At 39.7% G+C, this 23,017-nt stretch overlaps 1 long non-coding RNA gene across 1 annotated transcript in view; it reads right to left on the bottom strand.

The window, feature by feature from the left end:
- The window catches only part of LOC116228674 (uncharacterized), a 357,464-nt gene that overhangs the window by 305,252 nt on the left and 29,195 nt on the right, over positions 1–23,017 (bottom strand). The gene's annotated exons all lie outside the window — the stretch shown is intronic.

The following is a 23,017-nucleotide window of genomic DNA, read 5'->3' on the forward strand; positions in this document are numbered from 1 at the left end:
CTCTTAAGTGTCAGAAGTTAACGTTATTGAGGAAGTTTGCTTCCACACCAGTACATTTGTCATCTCCTGGATATCCCAGACTTTGGGTACACTCAAGGGAAATGTGACTGATGGCAATGAAACTATTTGCAGCAATGTGTTATTGCCAGCAGATAATAACAGAGTTGTCTATCTCCCCACAGGCATTTCCCATGTATATAAAGACATTTGCTATGAGTGACTGACTTCTCTAGAGGAGCCTGAATACTTTCTGAACTCCTACTGAGAGATGTTCTGCCATACCGAGAAAACTCACTTTGAGATGCACGCCAACAGATCTAATTTTACAGAATAACAGAACAGCAGAGGTCAGAAGGGACCTCTGGAGATGATACAGTGCCAAACCCCTGCTCAGGGCAGGGCTGAACAAAGCACAGGGTCTTGTTCACGCTCTGAAGGGACCACTTGCTCTCTGATCTCAGGCTTAACTTGTTGTTCTGTTCCTCCATACAGAACCTTTACAATGAGACTGCTGCACAACTCCCAGTGCTAGTCCAGCACTGGATTTTGATGCATCTGCTGAAGTCTCCTGTTGTGGGAAGAAAGCCCTGAAAACACACAGAGGTGGAGGAGAAGAGAGGATAATAAAGCATTCACAAGCAAGTCATTTCCATGGCCTGTCCTGGCGATATGCACTAGAAGATGCCCAGTGGAATCAACCTAGAACTGATTTTATTGCTGTGATCATCGGAGGGCTAACCAGGACTCTGTAAAACCTTTTTTCCTTCTGCAGGAATTATGTGCTGTTCAGGCAGGGGTATCCACACATCATTGGTTTTATATTCCTCATTCAAGCTGACTACACCAATTCCTGCTGAACAAATTTCCAGCACGTCTCTCACTCTCCCTCTGTACTGATACTTAAAGATTTTATTTCATTTCTTATTGTCATGTTTAATTCCATGCTGTCAAGATTGTTTTGTCTTAATTGCCGTAGATTTCTGTATAAATAGCTACATTGTACCCTTCTGTTGAGGATGTGCAGTTCTAAAAGTGGTTTTTGTCTGTGTAGAAGTTAGATGTTGTATCAAACCTGCCATACAACACATCTTTTAAGAGAGCAGAAGACTTCAAACTGAAGACGAGTTACTACATACCCACACAAGACAAAACTCAGCAATGATAATCTAAATACGTAAAACAAAAATATGTGTGGCAGAGGAAAGCATAAAATGCAAATTTTGGTAAAGAAAGCTTGAAAAAATATGCAAAGTAGGTTTTTATCTATATTATCCATTCTAATTTTATAGCTGACAGCTTTCATATAGCCATTCAAAAACTCTTTTATGAAAAAAGTGCCCTTATGCCACTGATGCTTCTGATCCAAATCGCAGGCTGATGTAGGTGAAGGAAGTCTTTAACTTCAGTGCCTGAAGTATGATTTCAGCACAGACACTAATGTATGCTATTTGAGACGAGAGCAAGAGACCACCTGTTAGCCAAGAGGCAGCAAGAGGAACGCGGTGGATCACACAGACGGCTGCAGGCTGTGACAAGCACTAATTACATGGAGGTGTCCGGACCAGGTCAGATCAAAGGGCCTTGCAGCACAGCAGCCTGTCTCCAGCAGTGAGTGCTGGAGAGAACAAGAGCGAGGCACACGCAGCGTGACACTGCTCCTAGCATCCAGGGATCCACAGCTTCTGCAGTCAGAGGTGTTTCATTGGTTTTAGCAGCCTGAAATGGATTTTGCTTCCTTTTTTTTTTTTTTTTTTTTCCCTCGTAACACTTCACATTTCCAAGATAACTTCTGGCCAAAGTCACTGAGAACATTGCCCAAACCACGGGCGCTCTTATTGGACAGGACAGCAAGTGGAGGCACAACCTAGATGACGCCTTGAACTTCTGCACTATGACCACCTGAAACTCCTACTGGTTGCAAATAGATGCAAGCCAAACCAAAAACTTTATAACAAACATAAGTGAGCTAAGCAGAATTCAGACTTTAGTCTCCTTCACACCTGGAGCGCATCGATGCAGACAGTGTAAGATTCTGCTTAAAGCTACTGACTGATCACAGCTAAATCCGTTGATGAAAAAGAATTTATCCCACACATTTTTCAGCTAACAAGTGTAATTTAAAACCTAACACAATCTCTGCTGCTGCGTCCTCCATGGATGTTGCCTGCTGTAGAAGGAATGAAGAGTCTTTTACTAAAAAGGGGTTCTCCACTGTACCCCTGGTCTTCTTGAATATCTTTCCCGTTGGCATTTAACCGTATTTTAACATAAACACACGAAATTAATCTGCCTTGTTTATGATGAAAGAATTTTTTCAAATGGCAGACTTTGTAAGCAATATGTTAATTTCTAAACTTGCTTCTAGATCAGTTAAGCTTCATCAAAAAAATTGACACTAATGGTACCAGAGCTACGAAATACACACATTGAATATTTTATAATGTTGATATAATATCTGGAAATTAAAGAAAATGAATTAAGCTGTAGCTAGGAACAGAAGTAGGCCATATCCTGTATATTTTTAACTCATTTTCCACTAATTAGAGCAGTGGGTATGCTTAGTTAGGCATATAATTAAGGAATAATACCCCAGTGATTCAGTAAGCACTACTGGTGGTTTGCTAATTAATGACTTCATGAAATCTAATAGTAATTCTCTTATCACTTTGATCAATGAGTTATTGATCTTCTGTGAACATACCTGAAGAGACAACCATTCCTGATTGCACCCATATAACCTCACATGAGACAGAAAATAGTATTGAAATATAACATAATCATTGCATTTTTCTAATAAAAACTAGCATTTTTCATGTCACATTTTCAACTGTACACAGCAGTGCATACTTTTATCAACATACGTTACTGAGAAGCTGCATGCAGACAGACAATGTACAAAAGCAGAAAGAGAGCACACCAGATGAAATTAATTCTTGTTGGATAAGGCCATCGTACACAAAGAACATGTAGATTTCACAGGCCCATTGTATCAACCAGATTGTCACCACATCAACAAAAATGATTATGTATTGTGCAGGAGTCAATCAGGTGAGTATGGATATTTACTCCTCTCTTCTGATCCAGACCATCTCTTAGGTACTGTGCAGAACTGAGTTTCCTGGGGGATGTCAGTAAAATAAATATTTATAAGAGCTGTCCAAGAGGACACAAATAAAACAGGAAGAGTCAGCAAAATTCTCAGTGCTAAAACAGTTTCCGACCCCTCCTGTACCTCAGAACCGAACATTACAAGGTTTCCCAACATCAAAGCCAAAATTAACAATGGCAGAACAATGCACTTTAAAGTTATTCCAGTAGCAGAAAATGAATACAGGTCAGATGTCCCTCAGGAGGAGATTCATGCACTTGATTTCAAACAGTAGTTTAGTTTCAGTGAATGAAGTCTACAGTTTTTAAAAGTATCCTCCACTGTTACATTAAGTAGTACAAAAAGTTTAATGTTTGATTAATTCTTAAAAATTATAATGATTTCAGAATATTTCATCATTGAATGATTCATTGGACAACACGGGATTTAAGTATCTGGCTAAGCTTTCTTCTTATTAAGAATTACACTCTACCAAACCCTGAACATGGCAGGCCAAAGATGACCATTAATTTTTTCTTCAGTTTCTGAGTGATTTGTCTTTAAATATTAATCTCTACCCTGCAGCAACTGGAGCACGTGGCCTTAGGCAGTGAAGCAAGTGACTCTTGTGATTTTTTTCAAGACCTGAGCAGTCTCCACAGATTGATAGAAAAGTCAGGAAAGTCTCTATTATCCTTTCTTACCAGCCTTGGTAATGAAAACCACATTTTGTCCAGCACAAAATTACAGCTGCGGTGCCTTTGTCACAGCGCACAGCTGCACAGCTCTCAGATGAGTGATGCAGCAAAGTGAGAACTGCACATAAACACTGCATTATGAAACCTATAAACCTTTGTTCCCTTCTGCCAGGGCAACCCCAGGGAACCCCTCCATGCCTTCAGAGCAATTGCTTCCTACTGTCTCCGTTTAATTTGAAATCTTCCCTTTTGCATTCAGTCGAAGCATCAGAGCAGGCCTTTGTCTTTCCACGCACACAGCCTCATCCATCTAATGTATTCCCACTTAGGGAATTCGAATAACATTCCTAATCACTTTTTTCAACCAAAAAAATCCTTTCAAATCCCAAATGGATTATCCGAATAAGCTATTTATTCTCCTAAAACAAGCCAAATATTTTTTTTTTAATTATTATTCTTTTGTCATTTTTATTTCCTCCAGAGCACAAACCCTGGCTTTCTTTCAGGGCTTTGCCACCATGCACTGCTCCACAGGTTGTGGAATTACCTCCGTCCTGTCCCTGGGCTGCACGACATCAGTCGTTATGTGAAACAATCATAGAGTCAATACATGGGCTTAGGTTGGATGGGATCTTAAAGATCCTTGAGCTCCAACACTTCTTAAATGTATGAATGCAAAATACATTCATTTGTATGAATGCAAATACATCAGATTTTTCTGGGACTGCTGAAGGAATTGTTCCTTATGAAAGAGAGCAGTAGACCGTATTTCCAGTGGGAGGTTTATATCCTTAAGCAACTCTCTTCATTGAGCCAGACCTCGAAGCAGAAGAAAACAACACCTGCTTCTTGAAGAGCCACGTGCAGCAGCACAGAGCTTCAGGTGCACAGTAAGGTTGGTGGGGAACAGAGCTACTGCCCGGCTTTGGATGTGCAATGTACAACAAAGGCAACAGAATTTCTCTTGCACACCGAAGAGAAAGGTCTGATGCCCATGCAACATATCTGAAAGAGCTGGGGCTGGAATTATCGTGCTGGTATGCAGCTCATAAAGTTCACAGGGGAACCGAACCATGAAGAACCAGAGGAATTTCTCACCTATGTTCAGAAGATCACTTTTTGTGCTGAAACAAAAGACCGGTTTTCTCTTAATATGCATAAGGGGGTAATGGTATAAATTTCAGACAGAAAGAGAGAGACGTAATTCAAAAGGCCATTTCATAACCATATCAAAGACCAGTCACAGCTCACAACATGCATAGTGATGAAGGAAACGCCACAAGTGAAGTCGGTGAGCTGAATTACAAAGCGCTCTGTTCCCTGCACTGAGTGGAAGGAGGCAGGCTAAAAATTAAAAGAGAATTCAGCTGCTTTGGTCCATTTATTCCTTTATCTTTTTGAGCCCGCAAACTGGCTGGGTTCAGCATCAGCCCACTCTGTCACAGAGCACAAACAAGGGAGACCAGGCACAGCCCTCACTCAAGAGCTGACCAGAACCCAAAGATGAAATGCTCCCAGCTGGCCACCAGCTGCATGAATAACCTGCTCCTTCACAGAGCTGTTCAAGAGGAAATATAAAAACCTCTTGGGTAACTGCTGTGCTTAGTTCCAGGATCAACACAGCCTGTTGCTAATGAATTACTTGAATTAAGAGTTGTATCTTGTGTACTTTTGCCTGCTATAAAAAGGTAAATTATATTGTGTGCAAAAATTGTGATGAAAAGCAGTCGGGTGGCCATATGCTGAGCTTCAGACTGCAGTCTCCAGTGATGATGCTACAGATTTTAGATTGGTTAAATTATCTGAAGAGAGGAGCATTGTGAAATGGTGTTTTCTTCTTTCTTCACCCTAAATCCAAATGGTAACAAATATAGCACAAGATGTTGCAGGAAATTGTAAAAAGCCGACAGTTTCAGCCCAATTAAGGGGAACATTTAACTCTGGCCAAGGACAGTTAATTCTAAGGCCACATCGAAAAATCAGGAAAAGCTGGAACAAAAGCAACCATAATTATTTTAAAAGTGTCTCATTAATGTAGTGTTAAGCATCGGAATATTATAAGGAGGGGAGGGCGCAAGAATTAATAGTTTTATTGTAAAAATAAATCGTTCTGTCATCCTCCTTTTTGTAGTTCTATCTAAGGCTTCCACTAGTAATTGAGCTAGCTAAATGTATCCTTTGTTAGAGGAAAATGTGGCCAGGCCGTTTGCTCCTTTTTTATCTAGTAGCTTAATAGAGTAAAGCTTGCATTATAAAAATGAATGCTGAAAAGGAAAATTAAGTTGGAGGAATATATTCAGATCACACGGTGTTTCTTTCTAAGGTAAGTCCTTTTTAAAGGAGTGCTAAGGTTTCTTTTGGGTTTAATAGAATCCATATATTTCTGCATCACATAAAAATCTAATGGAATTTCTTGTAAAAAGAACATTAAATTTATTACTGATACACAATGAAATTGATGAATTGTGATGCGCCCCTTTTGTGGCATGTGACTGATTTTGTAATGACTGCCATAAGAAAAAGGTAATAGGATACTATGTTCCTCCTCAGTGATCTTTTTCATGTTACAGACACTGAATGTTATTGTACTTTACTGAAAGGCTTTGCAAAGATGAACAAATACATGGCAAAGGTCATTTTCCTGCCCTGGCACTGATCAGTACCCCATTTTGATGATGCTGAAGGTAGAAAGAGGATGCAGTTGGCTCCAAGCACACAGGATGCTACACAAGTCTAATTAAATTAATCCACAGAAATTACCAATATATGAGATGGCACAATATACCTTCTCTACACAAAGCTGTATCATAAATATGCACAGAAAAGTTATCAATGTAGAATTAGAAGATCAGCAGGTGCTAAAGTTCTTTATAGACCCAGGTTCCCTTTAGCTACTCCAGAGAGAGATCAGCATCTTTGATGGCAGTGGAAGTTTTCTTTACAAGATGTGTAATGGGAGCAGAGGGCCATAGAGAAGAAGAACCCCTCAGCACAAAGTGATGCTGATGACCATTGGTTTCTTTCTGAAATTCAGCAAAAAGGAAGCCTAGCAGCAGCATGCAAAGATTTAAAGCCAATGAACATAAACTTTGTTGCTGATTTAATAGCATTTTAAACAAAGTCTGTGAAGATACCAAAGGTCCATTCTCACTTCTCCACCTAATTTTCATAAATTTCCTGAATGTGAACCTAAATATTTTTAGCCTGACACTAAATCATTTGATATAAGTTGTTTCTATTTTAAGCATCATTACCTGCACCGATTCTAAATCTTTGTTCTTCAAGTCTACCATTAATACAACCAAAGGTACTGATGGTACTTTTCAGTTCTTTGACTTCTATGTTAGATATAGTTTAGTAAGGCTAACAAACTCCACAAATGCATTCAGGTCTCCTTGCAGTCCTATGGAGCACTACAAGAAAAAAGCAACACACCAGAACAAATTCCAAAAGAGCTCTCAGAGAAACCCATATAATTAACAGCTTTCTTAGGCTAACATCTAATGAAACTCCTCCACGTGTGCCTTACTTCAAGTAAGCATGGGATGCTAATGGAGTCAGTGGAATTACTTTAGAGCTTAAAATACTGGTGCATGCTCAAGCAGTTGACTAAATCAAGGCTTTCATGAGCTAGAAGTCTGTGCTTTAATACTCCCTGAGTCGAATTGAAGAAGGAGCTTTTAGAGAGGCATATTTTTGCTTCCTCTTTTATGTAATTCTAGGTCCTTATGTCGTTTAATTCAGTGCTTCTTCCAAGAAGCACGAGTTATTTATATGCTGTATTAAGTGCATTTTCCTCATTGGCTTTTGAATTTGTCATCTTCAATTTGGCTCAAGGTCTCCTGACTGTATTTGGACAAAGGTGTATCCTTTAGCAAACACGGAACCTACCAATGTCTCCAATTAATTCTCTGTTCCCTAGTGTGCTTCTAGTCTTTTCAATCATCCTTCAATCTATGTCACCATATGCCTGCAAGCATTAATTGAAATGACATGAAATTAAATAACTGTGTGAAATGGAATAAAGCCAGAACACAGGAAATAGCTCCCTCTGTGGGTAAACGGTGTGGGATTGTCAGTGTATCTGCTGACATACAACAAAGTTGTGTCCATCTCAGCAGAAAAACAGCAGTCTCAGAAACAAATGTCCTGTAACACATCTCTGAGCTGCTGGCTGAGTCCTGACCTTGACGAGGAAAGGTTTTCTTAATTACTTGTAGAAGATAATGAAGATCAGTCCTGTTTGGCACGCTGAATCTGACTTTTCTCCCAAATAGGGACCAAGAAAAGTTTTCAGGGAAATGTGATCCACAATTACCTTCCTGTGCCACACAGTTTATATGCAGAGCAGATGTAACAAGGCTCCTCCTCGAGACAGCCCACTTAGCAACTGATGTCAGCTGTGTCTTCCACATTCACCATCTGTTCACTGTTACTTCTAAATGTACGTTGAGAACAGAGGTCAATCCTACCCTGCTACAAATAAAGTCCCTGGCCGTGTCCTTCACCACAATGGAAATGTGACACCAGGAACCCCATCACATCCCCAGCAGCTCATCCTGCACCTGAAATGCAGCAGCTGTACCATGGTAAGCAGTTCTAGATAAGCAAAAAGCACTTTATTATTGTTGGTATAGATGAAGGGCACAGACAAATTTTCACCAGTTACATGCTATGGAAACCCAAAGTCACAGCTGTGATGTAGATATCAAATCTGATGAACTTCCAGTGTGCTTACACTGTCCCTGCAACATGTCATACCTTTGTCTTAGCAGGTTTGGAAAGTGCTTATTCCTCCATAGGAGTATATAAAAAGAGATTTTTCCACCTCAGAATTAAAAATATGATCCTCATGCAATGCAGTTGCTGCTCTAAAGTTATGAGAAATCTATTGGGAGTCTTCAGATTTTCTTCTCCCAAATTATATCCCTATGCTCCAAGTGCTGGGCTATTCTCTCGATGCTTGATGTTTGCAGATAACTCCTTACAACAATTCGAGACCACAATAACCCCTCTGCTTTCAATTTGCTGTATTACTTTGTACAGGTCTAACTTTCTTGCTCAGCCCAGCCTGTCTCACTGTTTCACCTCCAACATTTGTGCAAGATGAAGGTGAAATCAAAGTGAGGTGGACAACCAGGACCCCGGTGTCACTGTTCAGGAGCTCAGCACCACCAGGTACCAAACGCTCAGGAGCTGCTCAGCATCTTGCAGAGATGCAGCCTTGTGTTCTTTGACTTCGCCCATACGCTGTTATTTTTAGACTTGTTACTGCCTGTGTGCTGCAGCGTCATGATGATGCAGGCTCTGAAGGCTCTCTATCTCTTCCCACCCTAACACAATAGCACTATCAAGAAAAGAATCTTTTTTAATCATCCTTTGACTCTAAGCTGTCTTTTCCATTGCTAAAAACATTTCTTATTTCTCTGTGAGCAAAACAAAGAGATTAAACATATACATACTTACAGAGAAACGCACGTATATGAACAATCACACAGAAATCTCTGTGCAACCATTCATGTTTCTCTGTCGTTACCGACAAGAATTTTATCTGGATAATTTTCAGTTTTATCAAAACACTGAATTATAATTGCAATGACCTCATCGATTTTCAAGGCATTTTTCCCTTGGAGAGACTGTTTGCTTTCAATAAACCATGAACATTCATTTATTCCAGAACCAAACCTGATGATTGATATCTTCCTGTTGTTACTTTGCAATTGGAGCTCTGTAGTTTACTACATGCCATTTGAATAGTGATTAACATAATAATTAGATTTTTTACATAAAAAGCCTCGATCCTCCCAAAGGAACTGCAGATATTCAACAGGCTGTAAGATTTTCATTTCTCCTTTACACTAAGGGCAGAGTTTGCAAGTAGCTGTATCAGATCAGCTGATTTATTTGGACAAATTAGAAAAGCTTACAGTTATACAACTTATTGTTAACATCCCTTCTTCAGACAAGTTCCTGGGTACATTAGACTCATTTTTTCCCACTTTGCCATTTGATCTATTAAAAGATTTTACTTCTGCCTACAACCCTTTTTCTTCCTGTATTCTTAAACAAAATGTCTACTGCCACCTCCAAATAAAGAGCCGAATTGAAAACTAGACACCAGACACTTCAAAGTAGATTTTATACGTATTTGTTTCATGTGATCGTTCTGCCTTTAGAAAGACTTTTAAAAATGCATGATGGTGTAGGGAAACTATTAACAGCATAAAGCCAGATCGCAGCAGAGCAACGTGACTGCCAGTCTGTGCAGCTCTTGAAAAGGAGAGGTTTTACCGAGTTCTGTGAAGAGTTCTGGAAATCCAGGATTTCAGAGAGATTACGAAAATCCTCCCAAGACAGATTTTAGGGGATAAGGGCAGGCAGTCTCCCCAAAGCCTCATCATTTTCAGTGATGTAATCCTCAGAGGATTTGGAACTCTGCTCATCTTTCTTGTTTGATAGACTGGGTGGAAGTAAAACTCCTAAAACAAAAACATTGGTAAAAAGGTCTCATGCATATATTACCAGTGCAGCTTTAAAGGCATTACGAGTGAGAAAGCTGCCATGTGGATCTGCAATTAATTTATGTTTCAAGAGTCAAAGAAAAACTGTTGTCCCTGGAAAAAAATACACAGGAAACCCCTGTACTGCAGTAGAAAAAGAGTCTAGGCTCATGTTCTAAGGAGAGAATGAACCTGTAGGACAGCTCTATTTGGGAACAGCAGATCTAGTACCTTATCACTCAATTTTTGGAATGCTATAAGCAGGAATTTCTAGCTATCACTGTTGATGCAATTGACCAGTACTCTACATAACACAGGACTACAGAATAAATCACACTTCTGATAAAATCAGTGGTGTCCCATTGAGGTCGCCTGAGGTCTGTTTTCATTTCTTCACTTTGCACGTTTGGATAAATAAGTTAATAGGTGACTAAAAACCTATGGTTTGTCCACTTGAAGGGCCAAAGTAAGAACTCAGTTATTTTTTCCTCCCTTCATTAAGATATTAATGAAGATATGGCTATGCCATTTTGAATTATTCAGCAGGGTAATGTAGGAAATAGAAATTAATACAGCCTTATAGTGAGAGTTTTGTTTTTTCTCCTTTTTCCCAGACAACACCAAAAAGCACATGAAAGCAGAGGAAAAAAGAGCGACAAAATTACAAACTTTACCACTATTTGCACTGCAGCTAATAATACTTTCCTAGACTACTTTCAAGGTCCAATGAAGTACCTTGAATATTTGGTCAAAAGAGTATTTTGGACAGCAACTTTGGTGGGAATGAATTAATCTCAAACTTGCTCCGAGGTAGCTATTAATTATTCAAGCTAATTAGAAAGAGAAGCTTCAATGGCTGATGTAGTCACAGTGTGATGTCTTGTAACATGTTTAACTACATCATTTCTGTTCTAATAATTGCCTCCTTCTTTCCCAGCCTGATGTCTGATGGAATGGCAGCAAAAGCAGCTGAGGCTGAAGGGGAGGGTTGAATAATGGCAACGAGATGAAAATACCAGCCAAAAATCTGAAAACCCAGAGATGAAATTAGTCTTAAAGATTTACAGACTTATTTAGCCTGTTGACATTGCTGTTGTTCTTGCTATGAGAAAGTGGCAGACAGATGGTTTGAGTAACTTGCAGGGAGAAGGAGGTTGCCTTTGTGGTTTCATGTTGGATGGGATGGATTCAGCAGGGAACCTCAGCAAGGCTGGTGGCAGCACCATGCCGTGGGGAGCAAAATGCCTCATCGTGCTGCATGAAAAACATTTCTGCAGTAGAAACAAGCATCATCCATAGAAGTTTTACTAGCTAGCAGATTATCTTGACGTGGAAAACTGGAATAAAAGTCAATGACAAGAGTACACTGAAGAAATATCACTGATACAGGTGGAAACACAAGGAGATTAAGTTGAAAAAAACATTGTTCATCATACAGGAAACCACAACAATTATAAAGCCAATTATGAAGCTTAATGGGAGAGATGTGGAGGAAACTGCACCAGTGAAAGAAATGCAGGAGCAGAGAAAGATGGCAAATTAGATGCAAAAATTCATCTGCACAATAAAAACCTAAAAAGAAATGAGTTTTATATAGCGCCCTTCCAATCACATCACTTTCCTCCTTCTCTAGCCTGTTGTAAGCACTCCATTTCATTATCATCATTATCATTATTCATTATCACAGAGGAGCTGAAAGACTGTATGCAATTCAGAAACGAGGAAAAAAAAAAAAAACAGGGACCTGAAGGAATTGATTCATGTGCAGTCAGGTAGTGTTGATAGGAAAAGGCTTTATATAATTGAAAGTAAACATAATTATTTATTCTGAAGCACAAAGCAATATGAACAAATTAATGTCCTGGAAGTGTACAGTGAGCCTCTACTGCTTATACCATGTCTATTCCCCTCAAGAATTTGTAGAAACTATTATTTGGGATACCTGAAAAGCAGGCTTGGGGACTGGTATTGAGCACAGGTTTTCTTCCTACATTCCCCTCTTCTCTAATTTCCTCTCTCCAATATGCTACCAAAGAAGTTTGGGTTTGTTCTTTTCTTGTTTGTTCGGGGTACTTGTGAGACTTAAATTAAAATATTGGTTTAAGAAATATCCCATTTAATTTTAAATGCCCACCTTTCTTAATCTGTGGCAAAGCTGCTTGCCTAACAGTGCCTATAAAATGTTGACACCTGTTGCTTTTTGTTTTATGTTTGATTGATTGATTTCTGCTTCTGTTGAACCTCTTTAAATTAAATATTTACATTAAATATGTGTTTGAAATTACACCAACAACAGCATTTCAGTACTTTGGTATTCCTATTTCCTTGCAAATTAGAGGAGAGCTGAGCAAGGCTGTTTTGAAGAACAATTTCTAGCTCTCCTCCTTTTCACTTTTGATAAAGTTTGTTTAATACCCCGCTCACAATTTAATGTCTTCAGACTATAAAATAACAATTGATTTTTCTAATGATGAGAAGCACTGGCTTTACTTCTTTCCAGAACAAGGTTTGTTTTCATTTACTGGAAAGCTTCGTCAGTGGTTTTCTCATGCTAAGCACAGAACTGACCGCTGGCACATCAGTCACAGTAAATTTGACCAGGCTCCTTATTTGACCAAAACTTTGGGGATGAATAATTTCTGCGCAGTTAGACAAGCCTTAGTGCCAAAAGACCTGCAAGTAGTTCTTGGGTTCCCTTCAGCTTCCTCCTGCAGCTGCAATCTCGAGCGCTCAGTGCTCTGCATCCCCACCCTCCGGGTGGGAGCTCAGAGGTGCAGTAAATCCCATACTGGCTAAATGAGAAGTGGCTCAGCTTGCTGGCTGGGCCTACCTCCAAGCATTCGCTGCTTACTACTCAGCTGCTTCTCTCCTCTAGAGAGCAGAAATGGTAGAATGAGAGATTCATTCCATTAGTGAAACAGCCAGCCGAGGAAATAGAAGGGAAATCACAAAAGGCCCAAGAGGAGGGCATGAGTTACTCTCCTGCCTCAGCTGCTCGCAATGCCGACTGCAGAAGGCAGCAGTGCTGGCTGCACTGAGCGCTCAGACCGCCCCAGCCAGCAGCCCTAGGCAGGGCAAGCCATGGGGCTGCCACGTGTCCCTGGGAGCACCAGGCCACTCGTCCTTCCAGCCAGGTGGTCACACACCGATCCTCGCCGTCCCCTTGCTGGTACACCTGGAAAAATTGACTGCCTGATATAGAGGGAACATGGCACTATCTTTAGTCTGCAGCTATAGGCTGTTCAGAAAGTGTACCAAACACTGCTGGTGTTTCCGTACTGGTTCCTCTTCACTGCTTTGCAAAAACAGACAGATGGTATTTAAATTGATTTTTAAAAAAACATAAATAGAAGAGGCTCAGTCATTTTTTCTGGTTGCTGTTCAGTGTTTATGTTTTAAAGAGATTATGATTTTAGGTTTGATATAGCTTTTGCTTGAAAATGAATCCCATTTCTATGTATGATTAAAATATAAAAGAACTCTTCCACAGTACCAACATATTTCTACTTTGTCCTGAAATTCTCCCAGCTCCACACTTTTTACAAAAGTCAGCTCAACCTCCTGCCCTACTATCTATTGTCCTCACATTTTCATTAAAAAATGAATTTACTTTTAAGGCCAGGAAGCATTTGTTCAACATGTCATATCTTTAATCTTAAAAAAAAAAGGGCCTGTATCCTTCTGTAATGTCTCTGGAATCCCTGCCCAAAAAACTAGCTTCAGTGAGTTGCTGAATCTGATGCTGTGGTAGTTCCTGGCAGCCAAGGCATGTCAACTCTCCCTTCAGAGTCCCAAACAAAGTATGTGACTTCAGTTAATTCTTGTTTATGCCAAGGACTTCTGGCTAGCTGCAGCTGTTATTCAAAAACTGCAGATAAGGAGCAGGAATTCTGCTGAAGAAGCTTCAGGACAAATTTGTCTCTCCTGCCTTTTGCTTGGTGTACTCTCCATCAAGAAAGAAATAGCAAAGACAAAAAGGCAAACCGTAAAGACTGGACAGAACAGCTTCGGAACACAGAGGATAAGAGAGAAATTTCCTTCCCGATGGGCTTCAGGAGAAAACAGCTCACTGATGGAGCCTGAAGTGGCTGGATTACCAGTCAGACTTCATGGGCTAAACAACACATCTTCAGCAAGAGACGGAAACAAACCACCCTTCAGTTCTTTCTTCTGAAACTAGACTAAGATCCACATCAGAGGTTTTTTCACTGTGAAACTAAATGGGATTCTGTGTGAAATAAATCATTAATGTAATGCAAGGAAAAAAAGAAAAAAACTATTTCTCAATTAACCCAAATTAAAGCCCAATGCTATTTCCCGGGAGGGAGGAGGGGAACAAATGAAAAAACCAACACCACATTCCTGCTTGATTTTAAATAAAGTTCTTCCACTTCATGTAGATTTCCTGATGACACTCGAGCCGCTCAATGTCCCTCCTATCATTCTACTACGGACAGAGTTTGCTAAGAGAGAAGAAAGCACAAGCTGCCTAAAGGAATTGCATAGACTTGCCCCTTCCATTTTGGCAGAAGGAAACTTTGTTTTTCTTCCCCTTTGCTTGCATCCCTACCTTCAAGAAGCCAGATGATGGAGCTGCAAAAAGGCCCACAACTTAATCTCACAACTGTATTTGAAAGAACTTGAGAACTCTAATGGCAGAGTTTGTATGTCAAAAAACACCCAAAAACCATGTCAGTGAAGATTGAGAGTTTGAACTAATCCTTGCTTTAATTTTAATGAATTAATCACGCTGTCCTTGTCAAACTCATGGTACAATTTACTTTAGGAAGTACAGATTCTACTAATACTATAATTTGTATCACAGTAGTTCAAGCCCTCACTCCCATTAAACTGAATAAAATATGGTCCCAGCTCCTAAGATCCTACAGCTGAAATATTTATTTCTGTCTCCAAGCCCTTAGGAGACTTGTTAGCTCTTTATCATAGGAAACACTATCATTGATCTTTCCAAGCTTGCTACAAGTGTTTTCCTTTTCTCTAGTGCTGCTATTTTTAAGCTATTACTTTGCACAAAACTTAGAAAGTTTGATAAATCTTTGGATGCTATTCAAAAACAGTTGTGAGCTTCTGTGGGTACATTCCTCACCTAACCTTCCTTTGGAAAAGGTTTTTCTCTTTTTCATTTTTGGTATTTTTCTTGTTTGGAGGAGCCAGCATGAGCAGTAAACACAGTCCTTGTCTCTAGAACTTCATGCTAAAGAGATCTAATGTCAACCAATACCTTCCAATACCTACAAGGAGTCCATCAAGCCAACAGAGCCAGGCTCTCTGTGCCATTCCATAGTAGGACAAGAAATGATGGCAGTAAGTTGAATCAAGACAGTTTTTTCATGACCAGGACAGTCAAGCAGTGGATCCAGCCCTTCAGAGAGGAGCCCTTGAGGTTTTTAAGACCAGATGGCACCAAACCTGCGTTACCTGGTCTGACCTCATAGCTGACCCTGTCAGAGCAAGAGGTTGAACTAGAGATCCCTTGAGGTCCCTCCTAACCTTAACTAACCTACAACTTCTTCTCCACATATCTTTTTAAGCTTTAGTTTAGCTTTCTTGCCACCATACGCATCTGATCCTGAATGTTCTCAGCATTTTGACCAAAGAGTTCCAAGACCTTTCCAAGTAGTTACTGAAAGAACATTTCAAAACAAACAGAAATAACTTCATTTATAAAGATTTGGAAGGGGAGGTTTGGGGGTTTTGTTTTGTTTTTTTAACAGTATTCCATGGAAAATATGACTCTCGAGGGCTAATTAAATTATGGCACTTTGGGAGTTAAATATAACAACTCTCAGCCATTTGATACACAGATGGACGAAATTATATAGAGAGTTTTTTAAATATTTTTTAAATAGTGAGGATCACTTACTGCTAAATGAAATTTAGCACAAGGGGAAGTGAAAAAGAAAATCAAAAGCAGTAACAGTCCAAATTTCTTCCACATGCAGCTGGAAAAAGCACTACCCATCACTAGGCAACACTTTCAATTTATTTGCTTCAAGGAGAAGGAGGAGGACAGCCAGTGAAAGTCATATTAAACAGAATGGTTTTTCAGAGAGATTGGTTACCCTCTGTTCAGTGTGTTCTGGGCTGGCTCAAGATATGTGACGTAAAAGCATACTTTAAGACAGGCTTCATATATAATATACAAATGTCTCATCCTGTGGGACCAAGACTACATGATCAGACATTTTCCTAACCAACATAAAATGATCAGACAAAAAAATTCACTCTGGAAGCAAGCAGTAGTTGCAGTGTGAGCTGCACAGCTCAGAAAAATTATGTTATCATTAACTTAACAAGGAACAGCTTCCCATCAGCTAAAGTTAGAGCTAATCTCTCAGTAAAATGGAGCATCTTTTATCTGAAGAATTACAGAACAAAACACAGAAAATCAGTTGAGTGCTATTTCTATGCATTAACTGGATTTTCTTATAAATATATTTCAAAGCTATAGCCCTTCCCTCCCCACAATGAGAATTTCCACTAACAGCATTATTAGCTCTCCTTTAAACAGCTAATTACACCTAACTCCAGTCATAATGTCTAATTACTGGTTTATACAGTCTGAGTGATTTATAACATGATGAGGATTCATTTAGATGAAATTAGATCCAAGGGGTGACACAAATGTATCTGCATTTCTAACGTCCTTCCGAGGCAGAGTTGGAGCTGCAGAGGGTGAGGAAAAGGAGCAGCAGCACGAAGGGACAGCCACTCCTCAGCAGCATCCCCCAACTGCTTCCTTCCATCCCCTTCCACTCCTGTGTCCACACATGCACCTGTGCTGCACACCTTGGGGAAACACACCAGGGAGTGTGATTAGTGGGGCTTCACTATGTGCCAAAAGATGGACGCAATTATTCCCACTGCCTTTGGAAGAAGACAAGATCCAACGTGGATCACGGAGAGCTACATCAAACCAACCCAATTCTCTGCTTTCAAGAGCCTCTGCAGTGTTACCACAATAAAAATCTGCTACCTGAAATGTGTATAACAGATGGGTAATAAGTTTTACCTCATTATCTCGCAGCAAAATGATGTAGGATTTTTATTTATATTTTTTCCCACAAAAATAAAAATGGAACAATTAGCACACACAAACTTAAATTGTTTCTCGGTCTATGGGAGCTGATGCTGGGGTAAGGCTGGAATGCCATGGAAGTGGTGTGATGCCAGGAGATGGTGGAGAGGAGTTTAACAAGGCACTGAACTAAAAATCCACGGAGTCTTGAAATAAAACAGGAAAAAATGCATTCCTCAGAAGGCTCTCTCCCATCAATAGTTCCTCGCATTTGAGTATTATACTTCCTCACATTCTTCTCATTTGCAGTCATGAACAGTGACATTCTTACACTTTTCAAAGTTATGTAAAAAGCATCTCATCAGCAGTGAAGTAACTTCAACCCCAAATTATTACTTTTCTGTCTCACTTGAAAGGAAAACATGAACATAGATTGTTCATTATCTCAGGGCAGGATGCAACATTCATTTGTATCACTGAGAAGATTCCAGCAAAATTCTGCACTCTTTATAAAGCCAAGTAGGTTAAAAAGTGATGCACCTGAGTTCAGAAAGGCAACGCTCTCAGTCTTTTGCAAAAACATCTGTCTCCTTCAGCAGCGTGGGATGTTTAATGTGAATACTTGTTACACCAGATTGCACTTTCATAGAAAGACTGACTTAAGGACTGACTCAATTCTACTCAAGTCTCTGAGAACATCTTGGAGACAATTGCTTATGCAAGCAGCATCTCTTTTGCTCACGATTTAAAAGAGGGGACACTGGATGATAGTTTAAGAACGTTTTGCTCATCAAAGTTTACAACATCCTCTTCCTTCACATCTATGTCCTTTCATAGGCATATCAGTATAAACAATCTTTCCATGACTGGTAGGAAACAGGGGAGTTGAACTTCATGCATCACAGCATCAAATTAACAGAGGCAGGTCATGAATTATACAGATAGTTTGTCATTCATTTCCTCTGGACTGTAGAGCTAATTAAGAGCTGTACTTTTCATATGAATTCTGTAATTACTCTGACATATGCTAACCAAGCATCCCATCTCTGGCTGGTATTATGCTCCATTACGGAGTGAAAGTTAATGGTGGTCTGTAGTTCTGACATTACTCTGAACCATAAAAACTAATAGCTGAAACTCCTTGTTATTGGTGACCCTCTTCTGTGACCTCTTGCTTACATTTGTTAAAAACACACATCCTCCTCCACTGGAGAAAATGAGCCCGTCTGAAAGAGTCCCATCTTATCCCCTCATGAAAAAAAAATGCCTTCATCTGCGAGAAATAATTATGCTGTGAAACAGCAGACAAAGCTGAGACCTTGGATGGTTCACCTCTCTTCTTGTCTGAGCATCTCCCACGTGTGTTAGCTACACTACAGGCAGGAGCAGTTACAAACACAAACTGAACTTGTTTGTGTTGTGAGCCATTGCAGCCTGTCATCATCACCTATACCAATGCTTACCAGGAAGCCCTCCTCCACACAAACACAGCCATGCTATAAGATGACAGGCTGAAGGGCTAGATATCTGCATAGTGTAGGAAGATTAGGGCTGGAGCCCTTCTTTTCATAGGCCTACCAAATAACATACACCTCAGGACAATTTTTCCTTTAATTTTTCAGAACTCATCACATGAATTACTGAAGATTGAAAAGCTTCCTTTCCCTCTTTTATAATCACTACTTCTCTCTGTTAAAAAGATCATTATTCCTATATCAAAATCAATATTAACCTTTTTATGCATGAATTATGCACCTCAGGTTCCCAACTGCAAGAAGTCACAGGGGGACTAGAATTTGATCCTAATTTGTGAGTGATGAGTACAAATATTCATACAGCGACATAATCAATATGATTTAAATACAGTAATTGAGGAAAACTGGAAGTATTGTGTGTTCATAGTTACCAGGATCTCTGCACACCAGTAGTATATGAACATGAAGAAAACCCAGAACTCAGGAATTTACTCAACAAGATTTTACTGGGCAGCTGCTGAGTGTGGGACTGAAAGAGGAAGAAACAACATCAAAAACTGGATTTTTTTTCCTAGTTGCCTTTAGCATGAAGCACATTATGCCAGTTATCTTTTAATCTCCCCTTTTAAAACTTATCTTCAGGTCAGTTATGTGTCAGTATCTTTTTTTCCCTCTTGTATGAATTAGACACTTTAAGAGAGCACAGAGAAATAAAGGGAGAAAAAGATAAGATGACAGAGAAAGAAAGGGAGAAAAAGGTGAAGTGAGGAGATGTATGTTTCTCCTTTGACCTTCTTGACAAAGACAAGGCAGAATCCATTAAGCATTTACACACAATATTCCTTAGTTTAACAGCTTTTCCCCATCTCTTGCATTTTCATCTGAAAGAAGATTTGCTGCTCTCCCAGGCATAATTCTCTCTCTTTGGATGCTCTGTCCTATGCTTTATGATGATGTTCAACAACCATCTCCATTCTACTGGAGCACAGACTGGTGGATGAAGGAAGGAATCATGCATTGCTGCCTCATGACCTCCAAAGCAATGTTAAGCGTTTCAAGGTTTTTCATATTTCCATGGTTCTTCCCTGCTTTCTGGCTTTCCCCAGATATGCTACCTTCTCTTTGACAAGTGATGACTCTCACCTTCACTTCTAACACAAAAGTATAAAAACAAATATTTTGTTAAACATTGTACACACCACTGTATTGGTACGAGACTATATTGAACATGCAAACTAGGCACATCATTACTACTAAAGTCACATGAAAACATTCTCCCACATACATAAACATCTCTCATGTATGTAGGAAAGATGGCTAGCACCAAGTGCTATGATTGAGCACATAAATGCAAGCAAAAGAGGAACCGCTTCAAACAGAGCAGTCCTAAGGCTCTGCATTATTTAGGATGTACTAATTTTTAATAAGGGAACTTATTAAACACAAAATAATTTTCAAACTTTAGGAATTGACTGGATTTTTTTTCTCCTTTACACATCATGAAGAATACTAACAGTCCTCTTTCTGTGCATAATTTATCTCAGACAAGACCTTGTACAAATAGAAGCAGCAACTGCTCTGATTAATGCCTCTGTCACCCAGTGCATTGATTGGTATTCCTCTAGTTGTTGGTCTCCCTAGGAAAACTCTTCAGAAGATGCAGCTAGTTCCAAGTGCTATGTCCCATGTAGCAGTTCCTCCAACAGGGCATATATAACTCACTTCACTATATTTCAAGAGAGCTCTGCATATCACATAGGTTACGCTGCTAACTGAATGGACAAATCCTAACTGCTCTGAAGCTATTGTGAAAATTCACATCCATGAAAAGATGCTGGTTAGTAGCAATATAAGGTACAGCCCGTCAGTAAAATGAAGACATTGCTTCTGTGTCAATACCTTGTTGTATGTCTGATCGAATGTCAGATCAGACATACGAGAACTTTAGGACAAGCAGACAACTTCTACTGTGTTCATAAAAAACTTTCAGCAGTGTGATTTCAGGTGATATTTAACTCCATAGTCTTTACTACAATGCAACAAACAAAACACTATGAACATCTGTAGTAAAAGAAAGCAGCTTAGGTGTGTGTTTATGAGACTGACAATCAACTTTGCATCCTGCAGTGCCATACAGCCCTGTATGACATACAAGTCATTTCAACTTATTAGGTAAGGACCATGCCCACACTAGGAACAGTCATACTCTGTGTGACCTTAAACAAATCATCTCATGCTCTCACCCCTCTGTGTCTTAGTTCCAAAGTGTAACATGGAAATAAAACTCATTCCAATTTATAGGAACACTGTGCAAGTTACCTTTTCAAAACATAGTGAAAGCTTCCAATATACTGCTGCATTTCTTTAGAAATAGTCTCACACCTATTGCTGTTTAGGAATGACTGGGGTTTCTTTTGCCTTTTTCTTGTTAATAAGAAAAAACTCCATGTGAATTGTGAAGACTTTGCTATTCACTGCAGTCACTGCCTTCTATCTCTTCCTCAGTTGACTGCTCCTCATTACTCAACTTCCATCAACAAACATGATCACCTATCATTGCTCCGTGGTATTGCAACGAGCCGCCTACTCCTCTCTTTTAATTCATTCTGGGAGGTTGTCAGCTTTGATTCCTTGCCTCAAGATGTCACCTTCGCCTTTGGTGTTATGCCTTTCTTAATTCACTGTGAACTTAAACACACCATTCCAGAGAGCATGCTTCATTTTTAAAATAAGCAGCCATTATTTTATGTCACAGCCTCTGTCTCAAATGACAGCTGATTAATCCACACTCTTACTTATGAAACCTTAGCAGTGAGCATCTGAGCAGCTCACCACAAAAACAGAACAAATTTACATGATGCATCTACTGCTGGAAGCCAAGCTGGCACATCACACACATTGCCCAAGAGCCCACAGCCTTCATGGTTTACATAGGAGTGTGCAAACTGCAGTCTTAGTTGATTCACCATACTTCTAGTAGCCTGACTTCTGAGGAAGCAGAAAGACAGTTCAATCAAAATGCTGGTCATCAGCACATCCTAGGATTCTGCGGGACAATCTCCTTCCCCAGGGTATTTCTTCTGTGCACTTAAGAAAACAAGCACATCAGATGCATGGATGGAGAATCACAAGAGAGGAAGAAATTGCTACTGTATGTACAGCCCAGCATGAAGTGGAATTGCCAGTTTGAAGGACCTACATGGGCTCCTAATTGGCAACAGAAGTGGTGAAATGCTCAGAACTTGCTGCAGCAATCCGGTCGTGATTCATGCCTGGTATAAGACAAGCAAGGTGGCTGATAGGCTGACCTTTCCTCACTGAGAGCTTATAGACACTGTCTATTCATTTGAAATAATGCCCTGGAAAGGCAGAAGTGATGGTGCATCTTTAACTAGATATTGCTTCTTATCTGGGAGCTGCACCTTTTACTCTTATACAGATTACAAAAACAAAGGAGATACTCTTTCTGTAATGAGAACAGAAGGCTCTTAAGGTGTCTACATTCCCTCTTTCCCCCATTAATAAAAGCTTTAGTTAATAACTTAGCCTATCTGTTGTTTCAAGGGCAAAACAGCAGTCATTTTCACATGTGTAGACAATGATGAATTTTGTAAAGTTCCCATGAAGAAACTTTTCTCAGCCCCTGCAATATTCTCCTTCTTAGTTCATATCCTTTCTGTTCTCTTTTTAAAACAGAAGCCCGTGCGAGAAAACAGTAGAGCACAGCGACTTCCAGAGCCTGTTCTAGATACCAGCTTAGAGACATCATAATGACAATTTTTAGAGATTAGGTGGTGTCACAGTTCTGTGACAGAAGACAAAAGGACCCACCGTCCCACACCCCGGGACTGAAAGGTGGCCTATGTTTTTAAAGTATCTGCATTAGGGCACTTCCACATCAGCAGTCACACTTGAAGTTCTTCTCTAAAGTACCTCATTTCCTACTGGTTTGTCTCTTAATGTCTTCATTTAATTCTCCATGGATTGCACTGTGCATGACGTGCTGTTGAAATATCCACGGCTTGAAGTACACCAGCATCTCAGGTGAGCATTCAAAACAGAGTACAGAAACTTGTACATAGAATTAAGAAAGGAGGAACTAACGCAGCAGACAAGGACTGTATCAACACAGCCCTAATCAAGAACAGCTGCAATAATCTTTGCAATGGAAGAGAACAGCTGTAATGAATCTTTACTTAGAATAACTTCTTTTCATG

This window comes from Phasianus colchicus, chromosome 18 (genome assembly GCF_987193195.1).
Source record: "Phasianus colchicus chromosome 18, bPhaCol1.hap1.1, whole genome shotgun sequence".
Classification (NCBI taxonomy): Eukaryota; Metazoa; Chordata; class Aves; order Galliformes; family Phasianidae; genus Phasianus; species Phasianus colchicus.